Source organism: Drosophila serrata, unplaced genomic scaffold, assembly GCF_035046125.1.
Source record: "Drosophila serrata isolate PLE 108 unplaced genomic scaffold, ASM3504612v1 contig_285, whole genome shotgun sequence".
Taxonomy (NCBI): domain Eukaryota; kingdom Metazoa; phylum Arthropoda; class Insecta; order Diptera; family Drosophilidae; genus Drosophila; species Drosophila serrata.
In genome coordinates, this window is record NW_028257183.1 from 143,883 (window position 1) to 160,970 (window position 17,088).

At 31.6% G+C, this 17,088-nt stretch overlaps 1 protein-coding gene across 2 annotated transcripts in view; it reads right to left on the reverse strand.

The window, feature by feature from the left end:
- Mnt (transcription factor mnt) overlaps positions 1-16,941 on the reverse strand; it is a 40,323-nt gene extending 23,382 nt beyond the window's left edge. For both annotated transcript variants that reach the window (XM_086836596.1, XM_020952917.2), the window contains exon 1: positions 16,563-16,941. The gene's annotated coding sequence lies outside the window, so the exon portion shown is untranslated. The remainder of the gene's footprint in view (positions 1-16,562) is intronic.
- Positions 16,942-17,088: the final 147 nt, after the last annotated feature.

Below are 17,088 nucleotides of genomic sequence, written 5' to 3' on the forward strand. Positions count from 1 at the left end.
AAAATTTTTAATTTTTTTTTTTCAATTTTATAAGGGGTTACATCATTAAAATTGTCAAAAAATTTGAAAAAATTTTTCAATTTTAAAAGTTTTTAATGGAGTAAGCAGACTTATTAATTCAATAAAAACTAACATGGGAGTGTTTTCCGAATTAAAATTAATGACATTTTGGCTGAGTTATGAGTTTTTTAAACTTTCATTTGTCGTACAAAATACTCATATAAAAATAAATTTTTTTTCAGTGTAAAGCGCACCAAATGCACTCTCACTTTAGGTTCTCTCTTTGCGATTTTAGAGTTAGGAAAATACAATGTTAAACATGTACACAAATGCTCACATCCATATGAATGCATACACACATATATAAATCAACATTAGGATTAAAGAAATTTATGATATTTAGGAAAAACTTAATTGAATTTAACGGGTATTTGCAAATGAAAAGAGAAGGTAAGAAAGAGAGGGCAGCGTGGCAGAGGCACAGTGGAAAAAACCGGAAGCCAATTGGCCAAGAGCGGCGGCGCAACAAGCAAAGAGAGCATAACGGGTAGAGGCAAAGGGAACGAGAGAAGGAGAGAGAGAGAGCGGTAGGAAAACCGGGCTCGAAAATAAGCCGCAAGAGAGATAGAGAAGGCGAGCAAACAAGTGAATGGAAACAGCAGCCAGAATCCACTAATAGAAACAACAATAACAATGCAACAATTTGTTGCCGCAACATGTTGACATACAAGTCAAAGAGAGAGAGCGGAGAGAGAGAGAGAGAGAGAGAAAAGCAGTCTCTCACATTTTGCCCTTCGTCCTTTGGCATTTCCTTTCCCACCCCAAAAACATCCCACAATCCCACCCCATGTAATCGCAATTGGAAAAGCCATCTATTTGCATTTACATTTGCATGTTGCTAATTAGAAGGATCTGGAAGATGCTGCATGCATGCAGATGCATGTTCTCTTTGGTAAATTAAGAGGGGTGGGGCTTAAATGTGGCCAAAAGGTAATTAGGAAGGATATAAGCCCAGTTTTAGTTATATTATGTACTAATAATACATTTATATTAGTGTTATTATAAACATAACGAAAGGTTTTCCAAGGTTTTCAACTCTTTACAAATTATTTTCCACTGAAACTCTTTGATTTTCTTATAAAATAATACGTATTAGATATAAATAGACCCGTTACGTTCAGTTAGCAACAAATCCGCAAAGAAATGCGTGCCACCAAAGTAAACACAGTGAGCGGCTGCACAACGTGGCGTATGAGTAATGCAACCCCTTTCGCTTTAACCCTACAATGGCACGTCAAATGGTGATCCCATGAAAACCCAAACAAATGCAGGCGAAACTGAAGAAACCAATGCCATGTATGGGTTACATTGCAAGTATATCAACTCCTAAAATACCAAGGAATTTTAATTAACAAAAAGAGGGGGGAAAATACATACGTAGCTAAAAGTTAAATAAATACTCGAATGAAGAGTATCTTAAATTGTTGTTATGTTTCCTGTTATACAAGGAAATGAGAGATTGTTGAGTGAGTGAAAAGTAAAGAGCGAGTGTGCGAGGAATGTGCATATCACATGAAATATGTATAAATATAAACAATGGCACAGGGAATATGTAGGAGTAACCAAACACTTTGATATAACCCCCTTCCCTGCACAAGGTTTAAGGCCTAAACTTAACCCGTCAGCAGCAACCGACCACGAAACGGGAAGCAAAGTTTAAATTGCAGAAGCCAACAAAAATATCCCAAAAAAAAGAAGCGGAAACCCTGCAAATATCCTGGGAGGAAAGAAAAAAAATTCAAGAAAGAAAGGAAGCTTATTTAGGCAAGCCGAAGTCGAAATACCCTTGAAATATGAAATTGAATCTTTAAAAATCTATTTATTTAGGTTAAAAGAAAACAGAACGTAAATAGATCGGAAATCTAACTAATATATAAAACAATGATACATATCATTATTCGATTTTGATTAAAAACAAAATATTATCACTAAAATTTATAAAATATCTATATATCAGAAAAGGTTGAAATATCTAATAGAATATAAATTATAAGTACAAACATGTATAAATATTCTATTTACAGTTTTTCATTATAACCAATTGTTAATGCTGATTAGGAATATATATATGTATATTTTTTTTAAAGTTCAGAAATGATTCATTTATTGCGTTGCAAACTTCTTACTAAAATAAAAATGTCCAGCAAAGGTATAAAAGCCCAACAACCACACAGAAGTATTTATATATTGGCAACTGAAGTGTTAGGATAAATGGAGTTGGGTATGGCTAAAAGGAGGGTCAAAGGGTTAAACATCAATCAGTTGTACGAGATTCGTAATCGCAGCCATCAATCAAACTGAAAGAAAATCAAAATCTCCCTGACAGATGGGAAGATTTAATCTTATTGACAATGTACACATAAAAGATAAGATTTTCCACAATACTGTGAGATTTTATTTCTATAAGTAAGCTATAAATCAATAAAATAAGGACAAAAATCAAGAGCTTTATGTTTAATTCATTGTTTAAAACAATGTGTGTTGAGTAGGCATTAAAAAATATATAATAAAAATCCATTGGGGTATTCCTTAGGCGGATAATATTGAGAATTATGAAGTTGTTGCAAGAAGTGCACCTAAAATTCCCAAGTGGGAATTCTTGTGTATAAAATTGATCAAATAATGATTACTTTTCGTGAAACTAATGCGGCAACTTTAATTTTATTAACTAGAAATATAAAGCGAACTTTAGAAATGAAAATATTATATACTTTATTACATTTAATAAATTTATTTGTAATAAAAATAAATAAAATATATAAATTTGAAAATATTTAAGCATCGTTTTATATACATATGTATACTGAAACCCAGTACTTGCAATAGCTATTCATTTTTCACGGCTTTTCCTCTGAAATTGTTCCAACAATGCAATTTCAATTTAATGCAATGAATATCGCATGAACTTGACAGGTCAACTTATTCGTTGTCTCTTTTCTACTTTGAATTGGTGCCTGTCTCTCTCTCTCTCGGTGTGTGTGAGTGTGTGTAAATGCAGTTTTGCGACTATATATAGCCTCTCTGATTGACGAACTGACTGACTGATTGCCCAGCCAACTAAGCCCTGACTCTGACTCTTCATACATCGCCCGGCTCTGATTATATGGGCTTGCCCCATCATCAGCGTTCGATTGTTGTTGCTCACGATGCAATGCGGGCCTATGTGGCACAGTGGTTGCGAATGACAAAAATATCACTAAAAAAATTTACACAATAATCCAACGCAATTAAATCTTTAACATATTTTCACATTTCATAGGTTTATATTTGAAATATGGTCAAATGGTTTATTTTTCGAGTACTAAAGTCTAAAGAAAATCAGCTAAAAGAACGTCTTCAAAGGTATTGAGTGTCCTTGCTCTAATTCTATCAAATCAAGACCTTGAACTTCAGTTGTATACCCTTACAGGGTATTATAATTTTAGTCAAAAGATTTTTTCACAGTGAAGGAACCATTTCCGACCCTATAAATCATATATATTCTTGATCAGCATCAACAGCCGAGTCGATCTAGCCATGTTTTAAAGAAAGTAAATTTTGATACATTTTTTCCAAAATTTTATAAGGTTACATCGTTAAAATTTTCAATAATTGACAAACTTTTTAAATTTTAAAAATTTTTTAATGGAGTATGCAGATTTATAAACCTACTTAAAATTAGCATTGGAAAGTAATCCGAATTTAAATAAAATCTTTTTTGACTGAGCTATGAATTTTTGAAAATTTAATTTTACGAAAAATTCATATAAATATATCAAAAAATATCAATATTAAGATGGCTTAAATTAGATTAAAACATGACTACTGTAATTATTACATTTTAAACCTTTATCTTTAATTGAAGATAGTGTTGCAGATTAAGATCTTAGGGAAGGTGAGCATTAAAAGCTTTAAGTTTTTATTTTAAAATTTTTAACTTCAATTTTTACGTAATTTTACTATATGTTTTTGGGGTAATTTTATGCGTTTTGCCCCATTGTTTCGTACTTGCATTTTCCATTAACATCGCACGGACATCATCACACGAATGCATATGTACGTGTGAATGCAATCTGGTGTTCTCTGTGTGTGTGTGTGTGTGTGTTTAGGCATGTTTGTTGCATGTCGAGTGTAAGAGAGCAGATAAAGGGAGGAAGCGAGAGAGCAAGGGTGCAATGTTTGCAGCTTTTATGCCACTTTTTATGCATAATTTTCGATTTTCGCTATGTTATATCTCGTGTTTTGTTGTTGCATATAGCACTATATTCTCCTCCCACATCATACCCCCACTTTCAGTCACGGTTCCACCATATTTTGATCCCCCGACTTTTAACATTGAAAACGAACGTTGACATAAATGCAATCAGCACGCGCTGAAATGCGAACAGACAGAGCTGACAAATGACAGATAGAATTGAAGAAAAGCGATAGGCTGTAAAATAGGAGAGATGGAGAGGGAGAAATTGGAGGGGGAAGAGAGGAAAACGAGGAGAAGGAGAAAGAGAAAGAGGAAAAGGCGGAGGTGGAGGAAGAGCCACAAAGAATGACACAGATGGAATTGCAATTGTTTCTAATATCGGTTGTATCTTTATATAAATTTCAACTGCAATCGATAATTTGTGTTTGTTATCGAAACCGATATTTTCAAGTAAGAAATCCAATTTCAAATATAGATAAATTCCTTTAAAATAATCCATAGATAACTTATGATTTTCTAAAATGGAAATCTTAAGAACGAATTTAGTATTTCATAATATAATATTTAATAATAATATAAATAGAATATAGTGTAACTATATAAGAATAACGATATGAATATTATATATTTGATATAAATATTCTATTATTTATGGTTAATAATATCATCTTTTATATTATACATACGTTTTTTTCGTTCAAAAGTTATATTTACACAACTTAGTGTTGCTATTAATATTAATTAATTTATTTACATTTAGATTTGATCCATTTAATGAAAAAATTACCTAAAAAGACGCTATTTATTATAAAGATATATTAATTTATTATTATTACTGCCGTGTTTGCTTAATTAAAGTTCCTTTAAAAAGAGATAAAGTCCAATAAAAAATAAGTTTTCTCTGCTCCTAAGTTTTAGCTGTCTTCCAAAGTGTTTGCTCTTATTATGGTTTTGCTGCTATTGCTTTATTCATCCTTTTGATGCAAAAATCAATCAAGCTGAGTGTTTGCACATATGTGCATATACATATAGCAAGAATAAGTAAGAAAGGCTATAGTTAAATGCCCGACTATAAGATACCCGGCACGCATGCATAAAATTAACAATCATATAAGAAATTATCTTAAAAATGATCACAGTTGATCGCAGATACACCTGAAAAATTCCCTTATTATTTACATAAACATATATATATTTAAGAACTCAATGGGTATGTCAGATATAAAAGGATTGAAGCCAAGCACAACCCCCAGTTTTTTCCTGAATTTCCGCACCTAGAGTACCTACCCACCCACTTGTTCCTCATATCTTTTCCTCCCCCTCTAACACCATGGGACAAAAGCGTTCAAGTGTAAAATGCAGCGCCCACTTTTTGGGTAGCCAAGTGAACCGATGTCTGATGTCGATGGATTCTATGGGATGATGCTGTCGCATCAGAAAACATACACTTACACTTTTCAAAAGATCATTTCAAAAATATACATATATTGCAAAAATAAATCGATATTGTAACACTGTTTGTTGCAAATTTCGATTATTTTCGATACTTATATATTTTATATACCACAGTTTACCATATTTATGATATGATATAGAGTATATATCAAACATTTCCTAAATAATAAAACTAACAAGTAATTTTCAATAAGCGTATTTTAAATTTACTTATTAGACTTTCTGTAAAAGCATTAACATTACTTTTTTTTGTGACGTTAGCCAACTCTATACTCTTTCTTTCTTTATGTTGTCTTTGCGTTTCGCTTTTATCAACAAGGGTAACATGTGTGTAATCAGAGAGTACCGCACTCTAATTAGCAGCAAACAAATTTCCAAAGTGGCGAAACCTTCAAGTGGGGGGTTGGAAAAGCTTGTAATGCATATATAGGGGTTAATGGGGGTGTGTGCTGTCTTGAACTTTTCACTTTCTCCCGATTGCTTTCTTCCTTTTATTCAAAGGACATGATATGGTAGGGTACATCAAAAGTCCATCAATTCTATACACTGAGTAGAGATTTAAGGAAATTCTGTATTTTGTTATAATAGAATGTAAATAATAGTGATACTAGGTACTTAAAATCTATCTAAAGTATTTAATCTGCCTTAGAAAGGGTATGTAGATTTCATAATTGAATAAATCGTGATACACATATATAGCTCATATTTCTAATTTCTATATCAATCTTAGGAAATTGTACTAAATAAAAAGTATTTTCTTTATTTCCATAAAAATGAAGATGATTTCATGGAAACCGATAAGAAACTGTATTTGTAAAGTCACCTTTTTGTCGTTTTCCAATCAGAATGCATTTGGATTTTAGCTTCAGCTGATCCACATACACAAATGCAAAAATAAGGCACACACACACACACACACACAAGGGCAAAGCCAAACAAAGGCAACAACCAACTGCAAACACTTATCAAAAGCAAAAAAAAAGGAGAGATAATAATATAAACAGAGACACAGGGAGAGTGAGATAGAGAGTGCTGAATGAGGGCGTATTTTTATACCTGGTACCCATAAGGTTACGGGGTATTATAATTATGTGACAACCATGAACCATGAATAACCATCATCACCAGGCGAATCGATTTAAATATGTTTCTCTTTGTACTTCCATCGAAACGCGTAAATGGTTTATTCAATTGTATTTATTTCATATTTCAATTGTACATTTATTTTCGATCCTTTTGCTTAAAAATCAGCCAAGAGTTATCATTTTGGCTTAGCCTTGAAAAAGGTCGCTCTAAATGCCCACTCCTTTAAGGTACAGGGTACTTAGCAGGCGAGCACTCTCAAGTGTGGCTTTTTTACTTGTTTTTATTTTCTTGTCTGGTTCATGTTCTTTTCCTTTTTTTTGATTTTGAATAAATTTGCTTTGGTATATAATGTATGTATACGGAAGCATAATCAGCAAATGTGCATAAGATGATATTGTTGTTGTTTTTGTACTTAATAAGCAGGAGACGAAGGAATAAGGGAGGCAGTAAAAGGAAAGGAAAAAAAAAGAAATCCCTTTCTTTCTGCTTACTTAGTTATTTTGATGGGAAAGATAAAGATAGAAAGTGCATCTTATTATTTTAATATTTCATTTAAGCATTTTTTTATAAAATCATAATAATCATAATTAGGAATATTAAAGAAATGTTTATCTGTTTCCTAGTTCAAATATAAAGCTAAATTCAAGTTTTAATTATTTTATTATATAAAAAATTTATATAAACTATACTATCAGTACTTGTATTTCTCTGAATACTAAAAAAGAAATTCATGAGTCTACTTTGCACTTTTACTTCTTATCAATTTTCCTTTGGCCCTTTTTTGAAACCACTTTAGGGATTTCCGATTTAGGTTAATCAGTAATTTTTCTTTAAATGTCACAGGAAATGGAAAATTAGGTAAATGTAAGAAACGAATATAGGGGTTTGATAAAACCCACATCCATTCGACCTTAAAAAATAGATTTAAAATATAATGCAGACGTTTTTAAAAGACCGAAGAAAACAAGTAAGATTAATAGTTTGACATTCAAAATATAGAACTAGATTTTATAAATACAGTATTATTAGAATTATTATAATTTTATGCAGACGATAATAGAGCCCTGGTTTAAAACGCAACTAACTATTTGCAGCAATTGCAAGTGCGAGTGAGATGGAAGGTTGCAACTTTAATGTTTTTATTTTGACATTTTGTTACAATATCCTATTAATCTTTGGGTGGCAGGTGCAACAAATTAATTGAGACAAAAAGAAAATAACAAAATAACACTTGAGCTCCTTGCCCTTCGCATTTTACTCGCCTCTTTCAGTTGCACATTGCGCATACGACACGTTGGTATTTCGCTAATTCTGTGTTTAGGAATTTATTTACCTTTGCATTACTGGCTTGAGCGATAAATAAATATTTACTTTCAATATCGGTATCATTGTTTTTATCCAACTATTTTTTTTTTTAATTCTCAGAAAAAGGCATTCCTTCGTCTGTTTTTATGCACTCTCTCTCTTTCCCTCCTCATGTCTTTCGCCCACTCTCTCAATCGTTCCATCTCATTCTCTCTCTTTCTTTCTCTCCCTCTGCCACATACACAGACAGTGTTAATTACAAAGCATTCGCTGTTGATTCCCTGCAAACATTTTCGGGATTATGCATCGCCCATCGCCAAATGGATTCTTCTGGAAGTCGTGCATGCAAAGATATATATGTATCTGTGTACATATATAATCTAAAAGATACATTTTTGGCAATCACTATTTTAGTTTGCTTATATACTCTTGCAGGGTATTATAATTTTAGTTAGAGGTTTGCAACGCATCAACAGACATATTGATCTAGCCATATCATTTTTTTCAATATTTTAGAATATTAAATTTAAAATAACTTGGTTATTTTTTTTTTTAATTGTATATTATATTAATTATATTTTTTATATTATATTAATTATTAATCTGCAAGGGTATACAAACTTCGGCGTGCCAAAGTATCTTTCTTTCTTGCTTTTTTGCGTACATCTTAGCGCTTTTGGATGCTCCCCCTAAAAATTCTCTAAGAAACCATTATGTTCTTTCGCTTTAGACAAATTTCGTAATAAGAATTATATTCCTCGCTTAAATAAAGAACTATAAATAAGTACATAATTAAATTAAAACTCTGTCAAAAATGTTAGTTAATTTTCAATGATTCATTTAGTTACCGAATTTATGGAGTTTCTGGAAAATAAATTATAGCGAAAAGTAGCGCATTCAAATTGAACACGTCGCCCCAATCCCACACACACACACACGCACACAGAGAGCCTCTCTTGCACTCTCTCTCTCTCTCTCCCACTGTATCCCACACGCCTCCTCCCCCTCGCTCACTAAGTGCAGTCATGTGCATGCATTTATGACCTACAATAATAAGCAGGCAATGCCAGCGAGTGCGAGCTGGTCAGCTCCAACCAGTGAAGAGAGAGAGAGAGAGAGACCTCAAAGGCGAGTGGGTGGTTAAGAGAGAGAGAGAGGGAGCGTGCGTGATTGATGTATCTGTGTGTGTGTCTGTGTTGTTATCGCTGTGTTGTCTTTACCGCTATTTCGGCTTCGCCTCAATCACGCGACACAAAAACAAAAAAGAAAGGGAGTGGGGGGTTGGAGATAGGGAGCGCGCCTGTGTTTGTGTTTGTTTTTGCAGCTTGCGTTTTTGCCTATGCATGAGTGTGTGTGTGTGTGTGTGTGCATTTTGGGGTGTTGTCATTGCAAATGCAATTTAGCTCTCTCTCTCTCTCTCCTGATTCTCTCGTCTTCTCTCTTTTGGCGTGGATTCTGTTTTCCAATGTATTTTAAAGTTAAAAATAAATATTTCATATTTTTGTTTATGTTTTAAAACAAAATAGATACATATTTAATCTTCAAATCTAATTTGTATGCCAAGTTTTTTGTAATAATTTGAATGTTATATGTTTATTAATTTACATTTCTTTTTGCGATTTATGTATATACATTGTTGTTTTTGCCATAAGCATGTAGCATGCATTTAATTTATTTTTATTTTTAATTATTAGCTTTTTTGTCGTGGCTTACTCTTTGCATTATGCTCTTAGCTCTCCAACTCTCTTTACGTTTCTCTTTGTTGTAGCTCACGTGTCAGCTACATTTTGTTTGTTTTTTTTTTTTATTTTGCCAAAAGCTGCCACGCAAACGGGTCTCTCTGCTGTCTCTCTCTCCCTCATACTCTCTGTATTTTTCCCCCATTCTTTGGTAATTGTTTTTACTTGACAATTGGAAAACTACCAGCCGGTTTTCTTTAGTTTCTGGCTCTCCTTTGCTTTTCTCTCAGCCACCTCTGCAGTTCGAGCTCTCTCTCTCTTTCTGGCTCTCTCTCTGTTCAATGACTTGGCTGACGTGTTTACTGGTTTGGCTTTTGTTGTTGTCTTCGGTGGCGTTTCTTTTCTGTTTTTTTTTTTGTTTTCAGCTTTTTCTCGATTTGCGAGCGCACGTTGCTTTGTTATTGTTGTCGCTGATGTCAGATACGAAAAACATACACATCCAAACACAGAGCCATGTGCAATGTGTGAAATAAATAAAAGCAACAAAAACACTCGCTTGCTCCTTCTAACGAACTCTCACGCGCTCTCTCTCTCTCTCTCTCTCTCTCTTACTGACTCTTTCCCTCGGGGACGAACAATGGTTGATAATAATAAAAGCAACAACAAGTTGATGAAAGTAATTGTATAATAAATTTATGGGGAACAAATTGTTACTTTAAATTAAGTAAGCAAAAAAAAAAAAATAGAGAAAAAAATATGTACATATATAAAACAACAATTTACAAGAAATAAAAACAAATTGTTGATAAAATCAAATAACAGCGAAAAAATAATAGTTAACAAATTAAGAAGAACTTGGCAATAAATCAAATATTTCATTATTAATATACAGAAGGTCAAAAAGCAATAAAACCTGTATTAAAACCCAATATTGGCTTGAAATTCCCAACTGGTACTGGTGATACCCCGGAGAATATCCTTTATGGATTGTCTTGATTTATTTATTTTAATTAAGTCAATTTTAAAACTTGATTCAATAATATTTTATATTTTTTAGAATGTTTATTATTATTTTATTAATTTTTGTTGATAAAAATATTAGAAAAATATCTGTCAAACTATCAATATATATTTATATTGGGAACTGGGAAAAAGCTCTTACTATTTTGTAAATCCTTTTAGTATATTTTTTTTTTAAATTCTTCGAAATATTTGAATTTTAAATTATAACTTAATGCCATAAAAATATTAATAATTTTTTTTACAATTTTCTAGATACCTTTCTTTCAAATTATTATTTTGAATATTAAAACCCATAAACATTATTTAGCCTAAAGTCGTTTCAGTTTCATCATGTCTGTTTTTTATTTGTTTGTTTATTTATTTATTTATTGTTTTGTAATCTAACGTCCGTTGGCACAAGCTGCAGCAGAATCAGCTAGCTGACCCATTACAGAATTACAGAAGTGGTCAAGATAATAATATAATAAATATCAGTACTCCAAACTAAGGAAAACATTATATCATTTTTCGTTCATATTTAAATAAAATAGCATATACTTCATTTAGGTAAATCAACACATATGATTTGTTTTTGTAACCCCCAGAGAGCAGGATTAAAATATTTTTCCATAATTTATACGTTCAGAACTATAACTATTAAATTCTATTTTCTATCCAAGCATTTTAAAAATAAAAAAAAAACTGTAAGTAATTATTACTTTTAGTTATTACGTGGTACTATTATTACGTTAACCACTGTAATTACAATTATTTGCCTTTGGTTGGGCAGGGCAAAGGGGGTTGGAAGAAGGGGAGGCATTAGTCACTGGGGACAGTCACAGACTAAATGGCACTTGCTGTTCGTTCTTCAAGGAAATCTGAGTGCCAACGGCGGGGTTGTGGGGTTCTCGGGGGGCCCTATCCCCCTGTCCCACCTTACCCCCCCTCCCTGTGACACAGCAAAGAAAGAAAACTAAAGCAAAGCGAACGGCTGATAAGAAAAAGTGAGTAATAATCGCACAATTCAAAGTGACGAAGTGCAGGTGTCGGAATAAATATACATACATATGTACATCAAATATATATGTAGCAAGCAGCTAGTCAGGTGGGAAACGAAAAAAGGGGTCTTATATGTTCTTGGGAAATAAGCAAAAATACAAAAATAGTGTATATATTGTATATACAAATTGATTGTAATTCAAACTTGGCTCATCTGAAGGTCGAACAATGACTTTGACTAATAAAATATATAGAGAGAGGGGAAGTACATGGCTAGGAAAATATATAAATAAATACTGCAACAATTATAGCAATAAAATATCCCACAACTTTTCCTCACCCCAATTTCCTGCCTCTTTCACATTTTAAATAATTTTCTCAGAATTTGCACAAAATCAAAGAAGAACATTAATAGTTCTCTTCGACGAATGAGAAAAAATTCCTGTCAAGCATATTCTTCAAAGCAAAAATATACAAAATAAGATATTTTCCCACACTCTTGTTAAATATTAATCAACACGAAAACAGAAAACCATTCAACAAATAGTCGAAAATTTCGAAATAATTATTTTTGTCACATTTTCAATGTCAACAACGTTTTTCATACATTTTCAGCACACAAATTATGCTTTCTTTTCAATTTTTTTTGCACTCTTAATTTTATGTATATATTTTAATTCGTATAATTTTAATTTTCCCTTTGGAATATATATTTATTTACTTTTTATTTAACTTTCAGCAATCGTAGTTATTGGTATTTATTTATAATTCAATAAAAATCATAATATTTACCACATAAAAGCATAGTTTGTATATCATTAAAAATAATTAAAAAATAAAACTCTTTAAAGTTTAAGCCCAAAAAAAAACAGAGAGAAAATACTATATATATAGGTATATATATGTATTTACCCATTTATCGAATCGACGGCACACATTATTATCTACTTCCTGGGGACTATAGTAAATATAGCAAAAATCGAACACGGGCCAAAACCCCAAAAAGGTATTCTCACAACAGAGGAAAGAGAGGCACAAAAAAATAACAATAAAAAATTAAGAAAAAAAGGAAGGCCTTATGTGCGCACAAATTAAAAACGAATTAAATTTTGCAGCAGCCGAATGACTTAATGTGGAAATAATTGTAATTGTTTGTCAAAAAATACAACAAAAAATACAATTTGCTTTACTTGTTGTTGCATTTTTAGGTTTTATTGTTTACTTTTATTTTGTATTTATTACGCTGTTAAGTCAAGGCTTTTCTTGTCTTTCAATTGTTATATAATAATTATAACTGTGTATAACTTGTTATAATTTTTATACCCCGAAATAAAGGGTATTTTTTATTTTTATTAGAATTTTGCAAGGTAAAATTCATATATTGACTGGGATTTTGTTTATTAAAACAAAGTTAACAATTAAAATTTGAATCTCCATTCCTCAAGGCTATTTCTATAAAGATTTGGTTACCGGGTATTTCATAGGAAAGCACACTTCCTTTCTTACTTGTTTTAATTTCACTTTTACCTTGAGTGCCATCTCTTTCACACTTATGTAAGGCTTTAAAATAAATAGACAATTTTTTTTTAATTGCGACGCGTGAGTTGTTGTTTTTATTATTGTATGATTTTTTTTTGGCGATTTTGGTGCTGTTGTTTTTACAAATTTATTGGGGTTAAGGCCTTCTTGACTGGCCATCACCTTTTTCTTGTTATTATTGTTATTTTTTTATTGTTGTTATTGCATATTTATTTTTAACTTTGAGCAAATTTTATGAAGCTAGATATGTGCATATATGTATGTACTTTATTTATTTATTTTATATGCATATATACATACTTGGATTTCATTTTAAAAACGTGCAAAAAGCGAAAGAAAAACAGCGATTTCTCTTTGCCAAAAATTAAGCAAAATAATCAAGTATTACTTCGAAAAAAAAAGGTACGTTTTTATGTAGATTTTTTGTGATTTTTTAACTATGAATGACGACAGTTGTAATACTCTACTTGATGGTAGCTTTCTTACTTGTTTTATATGTCATTTTTCTTTATATAATATGATTTATGATTTATAGATATATTTTTATTTACAAATTTAGTCGCTTTTTCTAATTGTTTTATAAATATTTTTTATTTACAGTTGCGCTTTTCTTAGCTTAGCTTTTTTTTAACAAATGTTATTCTTCTTTATTATATAATAATTATGATTTGGCTTTGCATATTATTTTCCATAGTATTTAATTTTTAAATTGTATTATTATTTTTAATATATTTTACTATTTTATGTTTTATTTATATTTAAAGTGGCTTGTTTGTTATTAATCCAAATATTGTATATATATTCTTCTTTTGGCAATTTTCTCATTAAACAAGCGAAATCGCTGCCTTTATTTGTTTTTGTTCTAGACGAAGAAATTCGCTCTTGTTTGTGTGTGATATATTTTTTTTGTTTTTAATTTTTTTTCTGTTCATTTCGCATTGCAATCGCACTGCTAGCGTCGCTGCTGGCGTCGCTGCCGGCGTCCCAGTCAGATGTTCGCTTCTTATAACAAAAATTCAAGGTCATGCGCGCATGCGAATTTTATTTTTGTTTGTTATTTTTTGCACTTTATTTTGGGTTTTATTTTGTTTTTTGAGTGTGTGCGAATTTTTGTTTCTACAAAAATAATAGGAATTGCAAAAGGGGGAAAAGGAGAGGGGTGATAAAGTTTAGCGACCCTCCTTAGCAACTCGTGGGGCGCTCTGCTCCTCTCTCTCTTTCTTTCTTTCCTTTTCTAATTGCCTCCTGCCTCTCGTTCTATGCAAGTGCCGTTTCGTGTATGTAAGCAATAAATATAGCATTATCATTTTAAAATGGTCAAATAAAATTAGTATGTATACTATACTTATACTTCAAGGGAACATGTTTCAAAATTGATAGATTTTTATGCTATTTACTTATTTAAAAATAATTTAATATAATTATATACTATACTTATACTTCAAGGGAACATGTTTCATAATTGATAGATTTTTATGCTATTTATTTATTTAAAAATAATTTAATATAATTATAATATCATTATTTTAGCAAATAAAATAATTCTTGTTCGAGTCTTCAATGAAATTAAATATTTAATAAATTAAATATGTATTATAAATAAATATATTATATAAATAATACCATAAAAATACCACTTGAACTTGGTTATGTGTCATAAAAAAATAATTTACAAAACATAACATGAATTGAAAAATATCAAAATAAAATGCAATAAATATATATAATAAAAATAATGTTTAATAATTATTTATTATAATATATGTATATATTTAAAGTAATAAAATACTAGAAAATATAATACTTGAAGCACTATAATTCAATGAACAATAAAACCGAGAGTATTACCCCTATATTGAAACACAATAAATTAAAGAAAAACACATAAAAACCTATTTGTAAATCAATTTCGTCTCTTAATTTCCACCCTTGCTCTCAGATCCATATCGACAATTGATTCTAGAACACAAACAAAAAAGAATAAAAAAACGAAAAGAAACTGCAGTCGACGTCGCTGCCTCTCTTTTTTCTCCTTCTTCTTCTTCTGGTCGTTGATTAGTATTAGTTCATGTTTTTGAGGTGACCTTGAAAAAGTTTACTAACATTTCCCATTTTTATTATTTTTTTTTTCGGCTATTTTCTTTGCTTGCTTTCTATGCGATTATTTAGCTCTATGCAATTTTGTTGTTGTTTGTTTTCTCCCCCAACCACCCGCCGCTTGACTCTCCCTGTCGCACACTTTACCTGTTTGCAGCTGACGCAAATCAGAAAAGAGGCAGAAATAGCCCAAGTACAGTTTAAACCAAATAAATGCAACGGTTTAATTAAGAAAAATATATACATCCTTTCTAGGCTTTACAAAGCGAATAATTTAAAGCACTTTACTGGAAAATATTCTAAAAATTACCTAGAATTTCAAGTTAATTGTGAGTTCTAACTAGCGATATTCCACTGTATTTATTTTTTCGAGTATTTCTAGGTTATGGTCAAGGCAAAATCTAAGCAGAATTTTGAAGGCTAAATACAATCACAAGAAAAGATACAAATACAAAAATAAAGAGAGTACAAATCGCATGTGTATAGTTTGATTTTGTAGAATTCTTCTAGTTAAGAGGCACTGATAATTCGTGCGTGTATTTTGTTGTTGTTGTTATATTATTTTTTTGCCCCTTTTTGCTGCTTTCATTTGTTTACGCAAATGAACGGCAGGGAGAGAACGAACTAGAGGGGACAAGAGGGGGGGCCTAGAAAGAGAGCGAGCTATTTAGACAAAAATTTCACAGAGATAAAGGTGTGTTGAACTTTCGGCAAAGTACATTCAATAAATTATACATACTTATTTTTGTTTTAGCTGGCTATGAATTTAGTTTCTTTTGTTTGAAGTGTGTGCGTGCTTTTTTTATTGCAATTTTTCATTATTTTTGCGCCGCTTTCAAAACAAACAAAAGCGCGTTATCCCGCTCTCTTTTCGTTCTCTCTCGTCCTCTCACCATTTTTGCACGTGTATGCAACGGGGTTTTCTTCTTTGTTATTACACATAAGCCTAAGCTGTGTGTGCGGGAAAGAGAGGCAAGGCAGGGCCAGAAAGTTGAATGACAGACAGCAAAAGTGTGAGCGAGAGAAAAGCAACGGGGGCAATAGAAAAGAAGCCGCGATTTCGTCACTGACGTCAACCAAAAGTGGTAAAATTAAAGTAAACTAAATGGCCGGCGGCATAGCGTTACTTAAATTAATAAATGTATCTGTATTTGTAAGCTTACCTTTGCCAATTATGATTTCATAAATGTATTTGTCCAGCACTTTTATATTCGATTCGGCGAGTCCACTTCTTTTTTTTTTTTTACCGTAACTAACCGCATTCAGGGTCTTGCTGTCAAAGAGTCTCAGAATTCACTTTTTCACATCGAACGAACTAATTAAACGCGAGCTTACTTCGTTTTCTATTCACGTTAATGTCGGGCTTCTTTGTTTTTTATGCTATGCACTAAAAAAACAGAAAATAGTGGAGCAGTTTGTGCTATGGTTCTTATTGGTTGATTTTTCTTGCGGCCGGTTAGTTTTGTTTTGCCATTCACAGTGAAGTATTAAAATACCGCAATAGCCAGTGTGCCCACGCCTGCGGTTAACTTTCTCACGACTAGAGATGTGCGAATTCAAAACGATGGAGGGAACTAGTTAAAAGCCAAATAATAAAGTATTGTATTTTAGTTTGTAATTAAAATATATCGCTCATCTTTCCAGATTGATTCGTTCATTCAAGTCACACGGATTTAAAATCGTCTATTA